Here is a 15,971-nt window from a genome sequence, read left to right as displayed (position 1 = left end):
ATTATTCCTCGTTAAAGTTACAAATGTACTTTTTGTGCTTGAATGCTTTAAATTCTCTTGAAATGCCCTTAAAGCACATGCAAATGATACCATTTCACTCTGTTATGGTCATACTTTACAATGACAAATGTCATGCATTCTCAACTGTAGTGCTGATCAACTATAATCCCAACTCAATATTACATGTCCTGCGATGTGACTATTGTAAACACACGAATTGCGATATCATTGCTGAAATGATATATTAGCCTTAGGTAATGCGTATTTTCAGCTCTTCTCAGTGAGTATCATGGGGGATGTAGAACCTTGCCTTCTGGATGTCATTTACTGTCCCAAGACAACCATTATTTCCCTCATTAGCATAAAAGCTCCTCTGCCTCAGATCAAGCACATATGGCTAAGTGTTTTAGTGGATTTCTTTATACGGCTGACGTTGACTGTTTTGTCTAATAATGTCATTCTTGATGGATTTAAATCCGTATTCTTTCGTTTGGACTACCGTCATTGTTCAGTGTATTCAAATTAGCTGAATTGTAGATTGGTTGAAAAAAGTTTATTTTATAGATTTTATTTTATAGAAACTTTTGATTTAAACTTTTTTTTAAAGAAATACATTTCTAAGTAGTGGCTAAAGATTAAAGCCAAAATGTTAAATGCCATTTATGTATGTTACTCACTGTTTTGAGAAGGGGTTAAAATTATATTTCAATAGTCATTTTTTATATAGTCATTTTATATACAGTTCAGGTCTTATGAATTCTTATCCCCCCTTTGATTTTCTTTTCTTTTTTAACTATTTCCCAAATTATGTTTAACAAAGCAAGGACATTTTTACAGTTTGTCTGATAAATTTTTTTCTTCTGTGGAAAGTCTCATTTGTTTTATTTCGACTAGAATAAAAGCAGTTTGTAAAAAAAATAATAATAAAAAGCATTTTAAGTTTAAATGTTAAAATTATTAGCCCTTTTAAGCTATATATTTTTTCGATTAGCCTACGGAACAAACCATCATAATACAATAACTTGCCTAATTACCCTTACCTGCCTAGTTAACCTAATTAACCTTGTTAAGCCTTTAAATGTCACTTTAAGCTGTAATATATATATATATATATATATATATATATATATATATATATATATATATATATATATATATACATATATATATATATATATATATATATATATATATATATATATATATATATATATATATATATATATTGGGGTGTTTTGTAAAACGGGTTAAATTATTTATTTATTTATTTATTTATTTGGTTTTTTGATTTACACAGAGATTGGTAGGTCTATCAGTAGAATCTGCTGACTGATAACTATTTTTGTTTGAATTTTATGCCAGTGGAGAATATAGACAAAGGATGTTTTTTTTTTTTTCTTGAAGTCACATTAAATATGTTATCAATCAATGATTATGTTTACTTGGACATCAGTAATTGAAATATTTGTCTTAATCTGAATAAGATAATATGATTAAGGTGTTTACGTGAGTTGCTTTTTGAATGTTCCTTTCATGATCCAGTTTTACATGTTATAGCACATAGATCAATTAATGTCATTGCTTGTGGTATCCATGTTTTCATCTGGAATTTCATGTAGTTTTGGGTGTATCATTTTAAATTTGTCGACTTTAACTGCAGTTTGGCACTTTCACTTTCCTTCTAGAACATTTCATGCATGACTACGTGACAAACAAGATATTCGATGCAAGTATGAGCTGCTGGAAGATTGTTGTTTTAATGGTTGTTTTAATGGAATTTGACACCGTATAGGGAAAAAAAAAACTGAGTTTCGCGATGCAGGTGTTTGTGGTCCTTCACTGACTCGGTAGGTGCAGAGTATAGTGTCAAACAGCTCTGTGTGTATAATCTATTCTGGTGCAAAATGCGGTGAAAATCCTAACAATGGTATTAGCTTGATTAAAGTGTTAACATGTCTGTATACTGCACTTCAATAATGCAACCAAAATCAGCATACTCTTAATTTGATTTCTGTTCAGTTTGACTATGATGATCAAAATCTGATTAAGGTAATCAAAAATAACTGTTTACTGTAATATCGACAGACCTTTTATTCTCTATGTGCTGCAGGGAAATGTTTATTATTTTCGATCGCTTAAAATGAACACTAGTAAATTTTCATCTCATATTCTGGTTTTAATCACTTTTTATGTTTGTCATTCTTCTTAAAAAGTTGTAACAAAATAAGTCAGGGAATGGCCCAGCTGTATTTATTCATGGCCTCAGCAGACCAGAAATGAAACAAGTTTTAAATGAGAACTTGTGTGAAATTCAATGCTTTTTTTATACTGGTTTCACCAGGTGACTGTCAAATGTCCATCAGATTCATTTACTGTATCGCACATCAGTTCTAGAAACTTGCAGAAAACCCCCTCACTCCCACTCAGTGTAGTTTTCCATACTTCTAGAACCTGCTTTCATCTAACAGCGGTCATGTGTTTACTTGCGTTGTTTCACAGAGAGAAATAGTAACCTCAGCATTGTGAAATGCCCACATTCTCTTTTCATTTCCTCTTTCTCCTAATTCTCAGAGAATCATGCTGTAGATAATGAAGTCAACCATATTTGGCTGTAAATCACCATATTGGAAACCTTGGGACATGACATTATTGCACACACTTCTGTTTTGTGGGGAGAAAATAATTTTCCATGAATTAAAAAAATACTATATCTGGATGTACTTCTGGGGAAAGTCCTTTTAACAAGAAAAAATGCAAGAGGGTTGATTCATGAATAATTTACCACAGAATCTGCTACACTCTGTATTGAACAAGATAAACTGAGGCATGGCTTTACTTAACTAAGCGATGTGAGCTTTAGACGAGACAAAAACAGTATGCTTAGCCTGAAGGAATTATTAAAGCTTCCTTTTTTAGATTTGCTGCCCTTTTCCTTTCAGTAAAAAGAAAATGATAATGTTTTATTTATGCTGCACCGTAGCCTGTGGCAAGCCAGGAATGTTTCTTCTTGGTGAGATTAGATATGTTAAGTCATTTGTTAAATTGTTCAATGGGATAATAAAAGCTTCAAATTTGCATGTGTGCTTTGTTGTTGATTGCTTCATGTTTACAAACCTTTCAAAGGCAAACTGTAAGTCTGCAGCAGCAGATAATCACTTCCTGCTCCTGTGGTTATGGAAAGCTGGCTTGAATGGAAATGTGCACTTTGCATTCATTTGTATTTGGGTGATTTTCTCATTCGTTTTTTTGGACAGTGTTTTTAGGTATTAAGGCCTTTGCTGTGTAATATTGATCAAAGGAATACTTCATTACAAGCACCTTACCCCAACAATGTATATTCATAAATTAATAATAGAAATGTTTTGTGTATGTGCATATTATGAAGCCAGGTTTATTTCTTTCCCCCATTTTCTGTTTAACGGAGAGACGATTTTTTTCAACATATTTCTAAACATAATAGTTTTAATAGTTAATTTCTAATAACTGATTTATTTTATATTTGCCATGATGATATCTATCTATTTATTTATTAATATTTATTTTTTACAGGCACAAAGGTTCAACATGACCTGAGTTTTGGCACATTTTTTTCCCTTCAAGTGGTTATAAAGCTTTAGGAGTTATTTTTTTCTGTTAATCACCAAAGAATTTATTTTGAGGAAAGCTGAAAATCTCTAACTATTCACTTTCTTAATTGGAAAAACAATTTCTATGGAAATCAATGGCTACAGGTTTCCATCTTTCTTCAAAAATAATCTTCAGTTGTGTGATGAAAAAAGTCAGGGTTTGGAACAAGTGTCTTTGGTTTTGGGTGAACTATTCCTCATTCTTTCAACATTTTCCATCTGCACTATTAGATTTGAATATGGGGTAAGTGTCATGTGTTATTTAGCAAAGCATTAAATAATGATCTTAACTGCCAGAAATAAACAGTAAAACTTTTCTTCAGACAGAAATGTACTTTTATTATGGATAAATAAAGGTTCAACAACATTTTCAAAAGATTTACTGAATGGCACATTAATGTTAATACGGCAACAAGTGAATACTGTGAGTTTTTTCTATTCAAACATGTGTGGAAGTTTTTATATCGTGTTTAAAACTTGCATCGGTTTGTGCCCCTCTCAGCCGAATATATTTCTTAAATGAAATAAAAAAGTAATCTGAGTGAAAGGCACACATGTGACACATAGCATTATGGGTAGTCATAAAAGGTGTCAGTTTCAATTACATTAAATTGACTGTGACCACATGAATTGATGTACAGAGGGCGAAGAAAGGTAATGGAGCACCTGTGTCCCATCAGCTTGACATTTTCTACATGCTACAAATCAGACCACAAAGACAGTTGTAGACAGTCCATATGTGAAAGTCTACATTTTTGCATTGTGTGTGTGTGTGTGTGTGTGTGTGTGTGTGTGTGTGTGTGTGTGTGTGTGTGTGTCTTATTTTTAATGTTAAAGCGTTCCAGATTCTGTGAGATTAAGCCGTTTGTTCTGACCTGACTCTCTCTGAGTGTGTGGGATAAAGAGAGAGAGCAGTGGAGCAGTACCTGTGGGTGTGTGAGTGAGAGCAGGACAGGACAGGTGCGGGACTGACTGCGCTCAGCACTGTGACTAATGGTGCTGAGAGGCAGAGCGGGACAGAGACAGGAGGAAATGATGAGAGGAGGATGACTGTGTGGATGGAGGGGGAGATGAGTGACTTTGACTGGTGGGAGTGTGTCTTTCTCTCTGCATGAAATGACTCTCACTGTCAAGTGATGGACTGATTACATTGTTACCCCAAATAACATAAAGTACTTGTATAGAATGAATTTTAAGTTGAGTCAAGAATGCGTTGACTCAACTTAAAATTAAGGCAACAAACCTTAGGATATTTTTTAGTTGACTCAACTTTCAATCCAATTACTGCACTTGTCTCAATTTAAGTTGAGTAATTTCTAAAATATCCTGAAGTTTGTTGCCTTATAATTTTAAGTTGAGTCAACTTTTTTATTTTCCAGTGTACTGTTGTGTGTTGCATTTCATAAAAAAAAAACACAAAATGAAATGTTGCAGATATTTTGTAGCTGATTTATTTATGGCTGAATGATTAAGAACACCTACACTACAATAGAAATCTGATCACCATCTGGATGAGATATAAAATGGGCAAACTCAATGCCATAATGCCATATCCACTTGTGATTGGATTTTTAATAAATGCATCTTTAATACCAGGTGTCAAAGGCAAAAGGCAAATTGGGTTTCAGAAGAATGTTGCTTTGTTGAGGCACAGTATTGCACTCCCTGTGTCTCATAATAATGGCAATACTGGACAGGCATGGACTAAGTGTCTGTATGAGCATTGCTGTGCTGCAATTCATCAAACATTCTGTCATGTTGTTGGGAGTGAATGCTGAATCTCCAGTGGATGAGCTGTGATTTTTGCCTTTGACTTCAGAGATTTTTTAAGGTCTCACTGGGGACAATGGCACAGCTTTTACTGATGTCTGAATAGCAACAGATGAGAGAAGGGGAGACTCAGAAACCATTACTGTCAAGTGTGTGTGTGTGTGTGTGTGTGTGTGTGTGTGTGTGTGTGTGTGTCTTCAAGCCTGCTGAAGCATATACATGCATCTCTTCTCAATCCTCTCTGTCTCTCTGACTCATAATGAGCTCATATCCAGTTACATCATAGCGAATCGGCCCTTTGAATCCAATCGGTAGCCTCCGGCTGAGAATCTCATTCACCCACCAACTGTTAAATTTATGCTAGATTTATGTGGCTTTCTGATATGGGGAAATAATTCCTGCATAATTGCACTGGTTACGGTGTGTATGGGAAAACATGCTATCTTCCTTCTCTTGCTCACAAGTCTGATTGATCAGCTTCAGACTCTGAGCATTTGTCAAGCTTTCCTTAAGACGTTTGTCTATAGGTTTCAAATAAGAGTTGCTACACCTCTGCCCACCACAGCTCTCAAACAAAACAGAACAATTGATTTACAGGGATAGTTCACTCAAAAATGAACATTTACTTTCCCTCATGTGGTTCCAACTCTTTGTCATTGTCTTTTTTTTCCATTGAACTCAAGAGGAGATAGTTTAAAAATGTTGAATACCAGGAGCGATAGCTCTTGGCCTCCATACAGGAAAAAGGTCAGTGGTTACTAGTTTCCACCTCCCCCCTGAGGTTTAGATTGATTAACATTAGGGCACCTCAACCATACAATTGTATGTGTGCAGCATCTCTTTTTCTGCTTTAGCACCCAATTTCAACACACAAACTCTCAAAGAAGATGTATAAATGAAAAGGAGCATTTATTATTTAACACGTTAATCTAAGGAGAGACTAAAAACAAGTGATTTAGTAGAGAGGGGAAAAGCCAAAACTGCAAACAAATCAAATCCTAGCCAGCTAACTAAGGTTCAAACCTCTTTCACAAAATAAAAGATAAAGAAACAACATTGGCTTACCTAACTGTTGACCACAAAACATTGGAAAGGCTAAATAAAATGTTTTAACTTAAAATAACCTAATAAAATACTTAGGCCTCATGTTATGTAAATTAGATTACAAGGTTTGGTGTGCTGATACAATTTGGGAAAGTTTGTTATAAGGCATCCATTATAGGTTTTAAAGCTATCAGGTTCTTTTTGTTACTACTTTTTTTTTTTTTTTTTGTCGATACAAGCTATGATTAGATGATGACTCACTCAACTAAAAGCTAAAACAAGCTCTGTACTTTGCTATATTAGATCAAATGTACATAGTGTGTACATAGAGTGGTTGCATATATCATATTATTGAACCGTGTCAGTTGTTGCATGAAGCTACAATAAATGCACATTTATATTGATTTCAAATTATAAGATTGACCCTTGAACTACTCCACCAAGAAAAAAAATGTTTGGATTGCAGTTGAGCCTCCTCATTCTTTACTTTCACTTTCACTCTTGTGGATAGGGAAATGTGTTAAATGCACAGACATCAATTAGGCTTTAAATAATTAATTTCATTTGATAAATGCAGAGATTTGTTACAAAACCATTTCTAAATTCAGTTCTAATTTCCAGCAAACGAATAAATGAACAATAATAACGAAGTGTGGTCAAAAAGTTATATCCTAATACACGTTATGCTCCATATGATCTAAACCTGACAGGTGGGCAAATCTAAGCTTGTTTTTAATAAAACAAAAATGAATATGCATATGATATATAACGCTGCTAATAATAATAGCTTTATACAAAAGCAAATTGTTATGAACAAACTGAAAAGCCTCCCGAGATGAAGAAGGCATGAAAGTGTTTTTTTATATTTATGTGGGCTAGAAAACAATATGTTTTGTAATATTTTAATTCTTTATATTTATATCATATATATATATCCTTATTATATCCTATATATATCTTTAATATTTTATTTCCTTTTCATATGAGAAGATAAAGATATTTGCATATTGCTCCACATCAGGGGTGCTTAATCCTGTTCCTGGAGATCTACCTTCCTGCAGATTTCAGTTGCTACCCATATCAAACACACCTGCCTGTAATTATCACGTGGTGTTCAGGTCCTAATTAATTGGTTCAGGTGTGTTTGATATGGGTAGCAACTGAAATCTGCAGGAAGGTCTATCTCCAGGAACAGGATTGAGCACCCCTGCTCTACATCTTGTGTGTATTAAGCAGTGTGTAAGCGGGGCGCACAACTAACAAACTCTGCGCTGGACTATAGACCAGGTTTGTTCTGGGCTATTGAACAATCTATTAGCAACCTGCCAGCAATGCACCTCAACATGCCTCCTTTTTTAGACCAGAACGCTTATGGGTGCAAATATGAGCGCAAATGTATTTGCTATTTAAACAGCGTGGTGCAAAACATCAAAACGACTCTTGCGCCAAGCTGAAGCTAGCAAACAACAAATGCGTCACACCTTGCGCCAGGTGTATAAAAGGGCCCCTAATGTCACTAGTTAACACACTCAATGAATTTTTTTTTAACACATCCCATAATTTCTAAAATATCAGCCTCTACCAAATGGTTGATATGTCCGTTTATGGTAAAAGTACTGTAATTATTACATATACCATCAAAAATATGAAAACATGAAGTGTAAGACTAATTTATTTTTGAAAAAATATTCAAAATAAAACATATTTGAATACTAAATAAAATATGCCATTAAATATTTTAGATTCACCTTTTACATGTTTTCTTGTTTTGTTATTTTTGTTTGTTTGTTTGTTTGTTTTGTTTTTACAATAAAACCAAAATCAAGTGTAGTATATGTTTGAACTTTTTTTATTTTTAATTTTTTTTAAACCAGCAATGCTGTGTATAAGCCATTAATCAATACATTCATTTTTAAAATGACTTTAACAGTCATTATTTAAAACAGTAAAAATATTGTCAACCATTTGGTAGGGGTAGTCAAAGGGTTAATCATTACAATAATGACTTAATTATTTTTACCTAATGGTGACCAGAGACATTTTTACTCTGAGCAAATTCAGACTTTTCTTGATTCCAGCATGAATACAAAGAGTAAAGCAGATTTCAAATGGTTAAGCATGTTATTGATTGTGGATAATATGAGTTATGCAAGCATGCTTTTTTGTTCTATACAAGTAAGACAATCTGTTTTGTAACCGTTTCCTGTAGGCCTGTTAGTTTTAGCATTAATCTCATGAGATTTCCTCATCTATCAACTGGCTTTGGTACGTAACTCTTTACGGAAAAAAATATACAAAAAAGGTTTACTTTAAGTTGTAACACTGCTTTGTAGATGATAAAAGTCTGAAGTTTTACTTAGTAAACAACTGTCATAGAAACATTACCCAACAGGAAGCTACTCAGTGTGGTCACCACTGGAAACCGTTAATAAAGCCACAGTTTGTTCCAAAACACAGCCAGACTGACAAAAGCACAGGTCAATGTAGTCATCGGACAATTATTAAGTGTCCAGTTGCCTGGCACTGAGAAAGTTCTGACCCCTTCTTGGAGGGGTCATGATGTCCCAGACGATGATTTTGCGTCATCTCTATGACATGATAACATTCTTAAACTCCAAAATGATGCTTAAAGTCTTTAAAATGTACATCAGCAAAAAAAACAAAAAAAAAAAAAACATTATATTATAGCTATAATAAAATATTAGTATTAATACTGTTTTATTATTTGTGGAGCAGTTGCAAAAGCACCATTGTGACTGATCATACGCAACACTGAGTCACTTTCTTGACAGTTTGCTTTAGATGCAGTAACTACATCACAATCTCCTCCTTAGACTGAATCAAAACAAAATTAAGACAGCATTATCAGCATATTTAATAAGAAAAATCACATACACTAGGGGTCCTTAATCCTTTTCCTGGAGATCTGATTATCTAAAGTAGTGTTCAGTTGCTGTTGTTTTTAAACTGTATAATGTATCTGTGACCGTAAGATATACACACTGCATGACTACAAAACAATTGCTGACAACTCTGGCTCAAAAACGCACACAAAAAATGATACGATCACACAAGTTCATGTGTGAGACTATAAATGATACTCAATGAATATGACAACAAAATCTTTTATCAGGACTAGTTTAACTTTTGGGTAGCATTGTGGCGCAGTGGGTAGCAATGTCGCTTCACAGCAAGAAGGTCGCTGGTTCGAGTCTCGGCTGGATCATTTGGCATTTCTGTGTGGAGTTTGCATGTTGTCCCTGTGTTTGTGTGGGTTTGCTACGGGTGCTCCAGTTTCCCTAGTCTAAAGACATGCACTATAGGCGAATTAGGTAAGCTAAAGGTGTCTGTAGTTTATGTGTGTGAATAAGGGTGTATGTGTGTTTCTCAGTGATGGGTTGCAGCTGGAAGGACATTCGCTGTTTAAAACATATGCTGGATAAGTTGGCAGTTCATTCCGCTGTGGCGACCCCCGATTAATAAAGGGACTAAGCCGAAAAGAAAATAAATAAATTATTGAGGTTTAACTTTCACATTCTGGTCTAATCTGTTTGCTTATGTGTGGAATGCATCATCAATAAACTGCATAGTGAGTTTTGGCTTTTTAATATCATGTTTTAACAACCTTGGTTGAAGAAAAAACTTTTTTGCTATATAACTCTGTAAGTTAAGTTAGTTAGGAAAATGATTGGACAAAAAAAAAATTTGTTCTGTTGCCAGAAAAAAAATCTTAACATGGCTAATAATACTGACACTAACAATTAATTTATAAAATAAAATTAAAAAAATTAAACAGCCAAACCAAAAGAAACAATTTTCTTGCCGTTAAAATTTAGTCAGGAAGTATTAGAGAAAGAATTTAAATTTCTCAGTAGGGCTAACAATTTTGACTGTACATGTCGGACCATTTGTATTGTCCTGAAGCATATGTCACCTCTGTCACTCACTATTGCATTTTACTCATCATTTAGTATGCAGTATAATAGTGAACAAGAATATTATTTAACCAGAGAGAGCAGAGTATCAATGCATCAAATAATGACTTCAACAGCTGTGAAAAACATGCTCTCCTACAATATTAGCGCCAGACATATCAGCAAGCTGCCTCTGATGCAGTGTTGCAGCGTAGTTATACACACATTCATGTTGTGAAGAAAGTGATCATGTGTGCTAGAAAGGTCTTGACTAACAGCACAATGGCAGAGGTTTGAGTCCAAAAAACTCTTAACTTAGCCAACAGATTTGACAAGAACTCTCAGCCTGGCAGAAAGCAGTTTATATTACTCATTTAGCTGTCAAGCAACCTGACATACAGCAGTCATGCAGAAAAAGAATTGAAACAATTTTATTTTTCATGAAAACTACAAATACTATGTATACATGGCAGTTGTAACCCTAAAATTGTAAAATCAATTAAATGTATCACGTTTTTTAACGGATATAGTTATAAGGTTAGTAGGTATAATATTTTAGACTAGTTTTTTAGAAGCAAACTTCAAAACAAGAACTGCACAGGTAGGTGTGATGTGAACACAATTCATCTGAATTCATTTGAAGCAGCTAACTGTAGCATGTGTTTGCTTGTAAAATTAACAAAGACTCAACAAAAAATATGTTATTATTATGATTTTGAGTATAAGTGAATGTTGAAAATTGAAACAATGAACATGATAATTAATTATAGGTTATTCTAAAATATTTAGCTTGAAATTTTTTAACAAATAAATTATTATATTCAAATATATTTTTGATTTAAGGTTATTTACAATTCCACTGAATAAACTAATTATTTTACTTATTTATTACATATTTCTATAGTGCCCTCTTATCTAACTACTAACATATTATTACCATATGTACCAAACTGTCAGTTCTGCTTTTACTCTGTGTACCATGTGGCATTGTCTGTATTAACTACATACATACATACAGTGTCACAAGACCATTTAAATAGCTTAATCTAATTGTTTTCTGCCTGAGGCTAACAGTATTCCGATACAGAAAATATATAATCACAATGCAAAAACTCCATTTTTATTTGCTTTGTCTAGTTTCTAGTCCAAATATCAAAACAATTCTTAAATCAAGTAAAAATATTTTGTTTTCACCATCAGATGAAACAAGCCAAAGTTAAGAGTTTTTTCGTTAAAACAAGCTAAATTATCTGCCAGTTGGGTAAGTACACTAATCTTTTGCCTTGAAATGTAGATATTGGTAGTAAAAAAAAGAGAAAAAAAAACTTCTTTTTTTTTCGCACCAATCGTTTGAATTCAGTATAAATACACACTGTAAAACCCAACAGTCAACTTTATTAAAATAAATGAGTGTAGTTAACTCAAAATTTATTGAAAGTTAATTCTGCTCATTTAAAAAGAGCTTTGAACTCAGTGTTGAAAGTATTGAGTTAATTAAATACCTCATTACTTCAACTTAAATGAAGAAAGTTTACAGTACTCATATAGATTAGTTTTTAACCCAAATGGTTTGTAGCAATCGGTTTCCTCAAATGGTTTGATTTGCCTTAACTTAAGTTTTACAGTAGTAGAAACCAACAGGAAAGTTGGTTTGAGTTCTCTTCATTTCTTGGGTTTTACTGTGCTCAAATTGCTTCATTTACTCAAATGGATTAAGTTCACAGTACTTATTAGGATTAGTTTTGAACTTGAATGGTTTGTAGCAATCGGTCTCCTCAAACAGTTTAAGTTGCCTTAACTTAAGGGTTTTACAGTACTCAGGTGGTTTGAGTTCTCTTTATTTATTGGGGTTTGCTGTTTTCAAAGTGCTTCATTTACACAAATGGATTAAGTTCACAGTACTCATTAGGATTAGTTTTGAATTTATGGTTGTTGCAATCGGTTTCCTCAAATGGCTTCAGTTACTTTTTAGCTTTTAAAGTGCATTATATACATATATATATATATACATAATTAAATATAATTCTGTGGCTCTTGTTCAACTATAATCCAGACTCAACATAGCAAATCTTGCCATGTGACTATTGCAGATGTGCTCATTGCAAAATCGATGCTAAAACAGTATATTGTGCAGTCCTAGTGTTTGTTGTTTAGTTTCTGTTTAAATGTACATCGTTGGCCAATGTTTCAATGTCATTTCTGGAAAAGAATGTCTAAAAGATCTTTAAATGATAAAACAGCCTGGCAAAATGTCCAGCTATGCTTCCATGTACAGCTGATAAATCATTTTTGTAACCTTCTGAACATTTCAACTAATAATTGTTAGTAGTTCACAACTATGTTCATAGTTCACAACTATGACTTCAAACAATAACTGCTGCAGACTTCAAAGAGTAACATTGCAGTATTTCTGCGGACCCCTCATTGAACGCCCTTGTTATAAGGCATTAATCCTGATTCTGCATTTTGAGCTTATGTTTATGTGTGTATTACATCATGGCTCATTGTAGCACATTACATATTGCCATGATGTAACAGGCTTTTGTTCAAAACAGTCACACTATGACCGAGCATGTGTAGTTTCATCAGAATAGATCAACATTCACATGAATAATGAACAGCTCGTGCCAGTGTCATATAGTCTCCACCTATTGTAAATAAATAGTCCATGAGATGATGATTCAGTCTTTGAGTTTATTTTTTTAAAGAGACTAGTTTTAAATATGCTTCATTTATTATTGCTCCTACGCATTTGACTGCAGTAAATGTCAGTGTACTTTAGGCTATACGGTATCAGTGTTCAGCATAATCTGAACCTGTGGAGTGTCTCTGTGTCTTCAAATGGCAGGTGGGTTATCATTCTCCATAGGGCTCACTCTTCCTCTCTTAGGCCCCGTTTACACTAGAGCGTTTTAGTTTGAAAACGCATAAGTTTTGCTACGATTACGCCATCCGTCCACACTACGCCGGAGTTGTCGAGCGACGAAAACGGAGCTTTTTGAAAACGCTGGAGAGGCCGTTTTCATTCTGAAACGCTGCTGCTCCGTCTCAGTGTGGATGGGGAAAGACGGAGACATCTGAAAACGGAGGCGGGGCTGCAAACGTTCGCCTATCTGATTGGGGCTTTTCCTCAATATTAAGTAGCCCACACACAGTTCAGTCTCGCATCCTCTTCTTATAAGTTCAGACTTCGCAAGTTTGATCAAGGCTGCAGTCTCCCCCTTCTCAGTTTGATATGGAAAACATACCGAGGACACGGGTAAATCTTCAAAGGGAACAGTGTACTTTATAACTTCATTCACACCACCAATTGGCTACGTTGTTTCACTTTCTCAACAATAAAATGTATACATGATTTAAGGAACTTCCTATTTTCTTTTTAATATTAGCAACTTAACAGACAGCAGAAATGTTGAGGCGTCGTGCTGCATATATGAGCGTCATCTTCACTGTGTGGATATTTATAACAAAACAGAGCCGATAACAACTGCCTCCTTTCAATTTCAGTGAAAATACGAAACGCACCCTCTCTTTTGTTGAATATCAGTTTTAATAATCGATAATTATAAAAGTATAACATACAATAAGTTTATACATTGTAGGAAATAAAGGCAAGCGATCAGTCAATGTACCTGGATTAATCATTAACTTATCTTTGCGCTTAACCAAAACATGTTAACGTTACCCGTGAACAAGTAACTTAATAGATTCCAATGATCAAAGTCAGGGAATTGGCCTATGTCGTTAGATAAAGACAACAACATGAATGAAATATCACGTTTAGCAAATATAGTGAGATTAGATCCAGCGGGAGATGCTTGATGAGCAGTCCGACAAGCAGAGCTCTCATCTGGGTAGAAATGCTGGAGCGCTTGCCCGAGAGTGTGTGTGTGGTCACGTGATGTGCGTTTTCAGCGTTTTGGTGTGGACGGAGAGCAGTTCAGAAACGCTGGGTAAAACGCGAGTGTGGACGCGGATCGTTTTCATTCTACAACGCCGTTTTAAATCTAAAACGCACTAGTGTAAACGGGGCCTTAGACTCTTGTTCTGCACAAGATTTGACTTAACTGATATAGATTAGCCAAGCCTTTTAAGTAGCCACAGTTCCTGGTTGTGTACTGTTTTAGTGCCGTTGATTACATCTAAATTAAGACATTCTAAATACAGTAGTAAAAGGAAAGTTTGAGGTAAATAAACCTTATATGTAGATCTAGCCGGATTTTCCAACATAATAAAGCCTGACAAGTTTATAGACAGCCCTACACAAAACGGAGCCTGCATTGTAGTTTAATTAGATGTTATTGGGGAATAACATACCTTGAAATGTTTTGATCTGACCAATCAGAATCAAGTATTCCAAGAAGCTGTTTAATATTCGAGAATAATGAAGTTCAGAGAATGTAGTGCAATAATGTATATTTCATTTAAAATATATATTTTGTATGTTTCTTTTTGTTGTTTAGTTATGTTGTTTACTTCATTATTGTTAGTGTTGTGTGAGTGACCGTTTGTGTAGTTGTTGTGAAGTAATGTGTTTAAATACGGTATATAAAGTTTGATTTACTTCATCGCCTGCCATTTTATTTAAAAAAAAAAAAAGTTTATTTAAAAAATGCTGACTTGTTTTAACTGAAATGTGGGTCACTTTTGAGCAAATAAGCATTATGTTAAAAATATTAAAAATTATTATAAATAAAAGTTTAGGTTGGTACAGCTAGCATTTTTTTTTAACCCAAGTAACTTTATTATTCATCTAAAAATATTTTTCAGGTGTCTCATATGACAAGTCTACTAGAGGTGTGCTGTCTACATTTTTAGAATCTGAAATGCATTTCTTAGAATGTTTTGTACCTGAAGGGTTGTCCATCCGGCAGTTGATAGGTGAGGGAAATATATTTGATTGTAAATCATAGACACTGTTAAGTTGATTTGTGGTATTTATTTGAACTGCACAAAAGAATCCTTTATTGGTTGATAATATGTCCCTGTAAATATCATTAGTGTGAACAGGAACAAAAGTTGTTGGCATCACACTGCCCTGGAGCATTCATTTTACTTAGAAACTGCAGTCAAATATATGTTCAGTACGTTTTTTTTAACATTTTTTAGAAAAAAGTAGGATGAAGCTTGTATTTGCCATGAGCCTGTTTGGCTTTTATTAAAAATGTTAGGCAGATCACCTAATTTAGTTAATGCATGTCTGTACATTGACAATATATAACTTGCACCATATATATGGTTGTGTACTGTAAGATGAGAAACTCTTACAGTGGTCTATAAGATTATAGACTTCATTTATGTTCTACATGTTGATGTAAAGAGAACTAAAGTATATCCAAGGAGTACAAAGTGTTTTGGAAAGCAGAGGGCTTCTGATAGGAGGGTGTGTGTTGATAACTTTGTCTGTTTGGGATGGGCTGTTCAGCTTCCGTTTCACTCGTCACCTTACCAGGAAAACAGCATGATCACACACAACTTTAACGTGACTGAAATCACCAGATCCTTAAGCCTGGTTTAGACTTCTGCGTCAAGTGACCGGCGCAACTCACGGCGCAGGCAACGCGCGTGGCTGTGCATTTATACTTCTGCGCACTGTCTCCGTTGGTCTGCATTAACA

The 15,971-nt window shown here is 34.3% G+C and overlaps 1 protein-coding gene and 1 long non-coding RNA gene across 3 annotated transcripts in view; one reads left to right on the top strand and one right to left on the bottom strand.

The window, feature by feature from the left end:
• Positions 1–15,971, top strand: part of rasgef1ba (RasGEF domain family, member 1Ba) — a 110,480-nt gene that overhangs the window by 50,282 nt on the left and 44,227 nt on the right.
• The window catches only part of LOC141385567 (uncharacterized), a 30,513-nt gene continuing 26,550 nt past the window's right edge, over positions 12,009–15,971 (bottom strand). The window contains exons 4-5 of the long non-coding RNA XR_015491509.1: positions 14,388–15,863; positions 12,009–13,239 (exon numbers count right to left, since the gene is read on the bottom strand). This is a non-coding gene — a long non-coding RNA (uncharacterized LOC141385567). The remainder of the gene's footprint in view (positions 13,240–14,387; positions 15,864–15,971) is intronic.

Source organism: Danio rerio, chromosome 5 (genome assembly GCF_052040795.2).
Source record: "Danio rerio strain M-AB ecotype USA chromosome 5, GRCz13ab, whole genome shotgun sequence".
In the NCBI taxonomy this organism is placed as follows: domain Eukaryota; kingdom Metazoa; phylum Chordata; class Actinopteri; order Cypriniformes; family Danionidae; genus Danio; species Danio rerio.
Note: the sequence above shows the minus strand (reverse complement) of the source record. Positions and strands in the feature narration are given on the sequence as shown.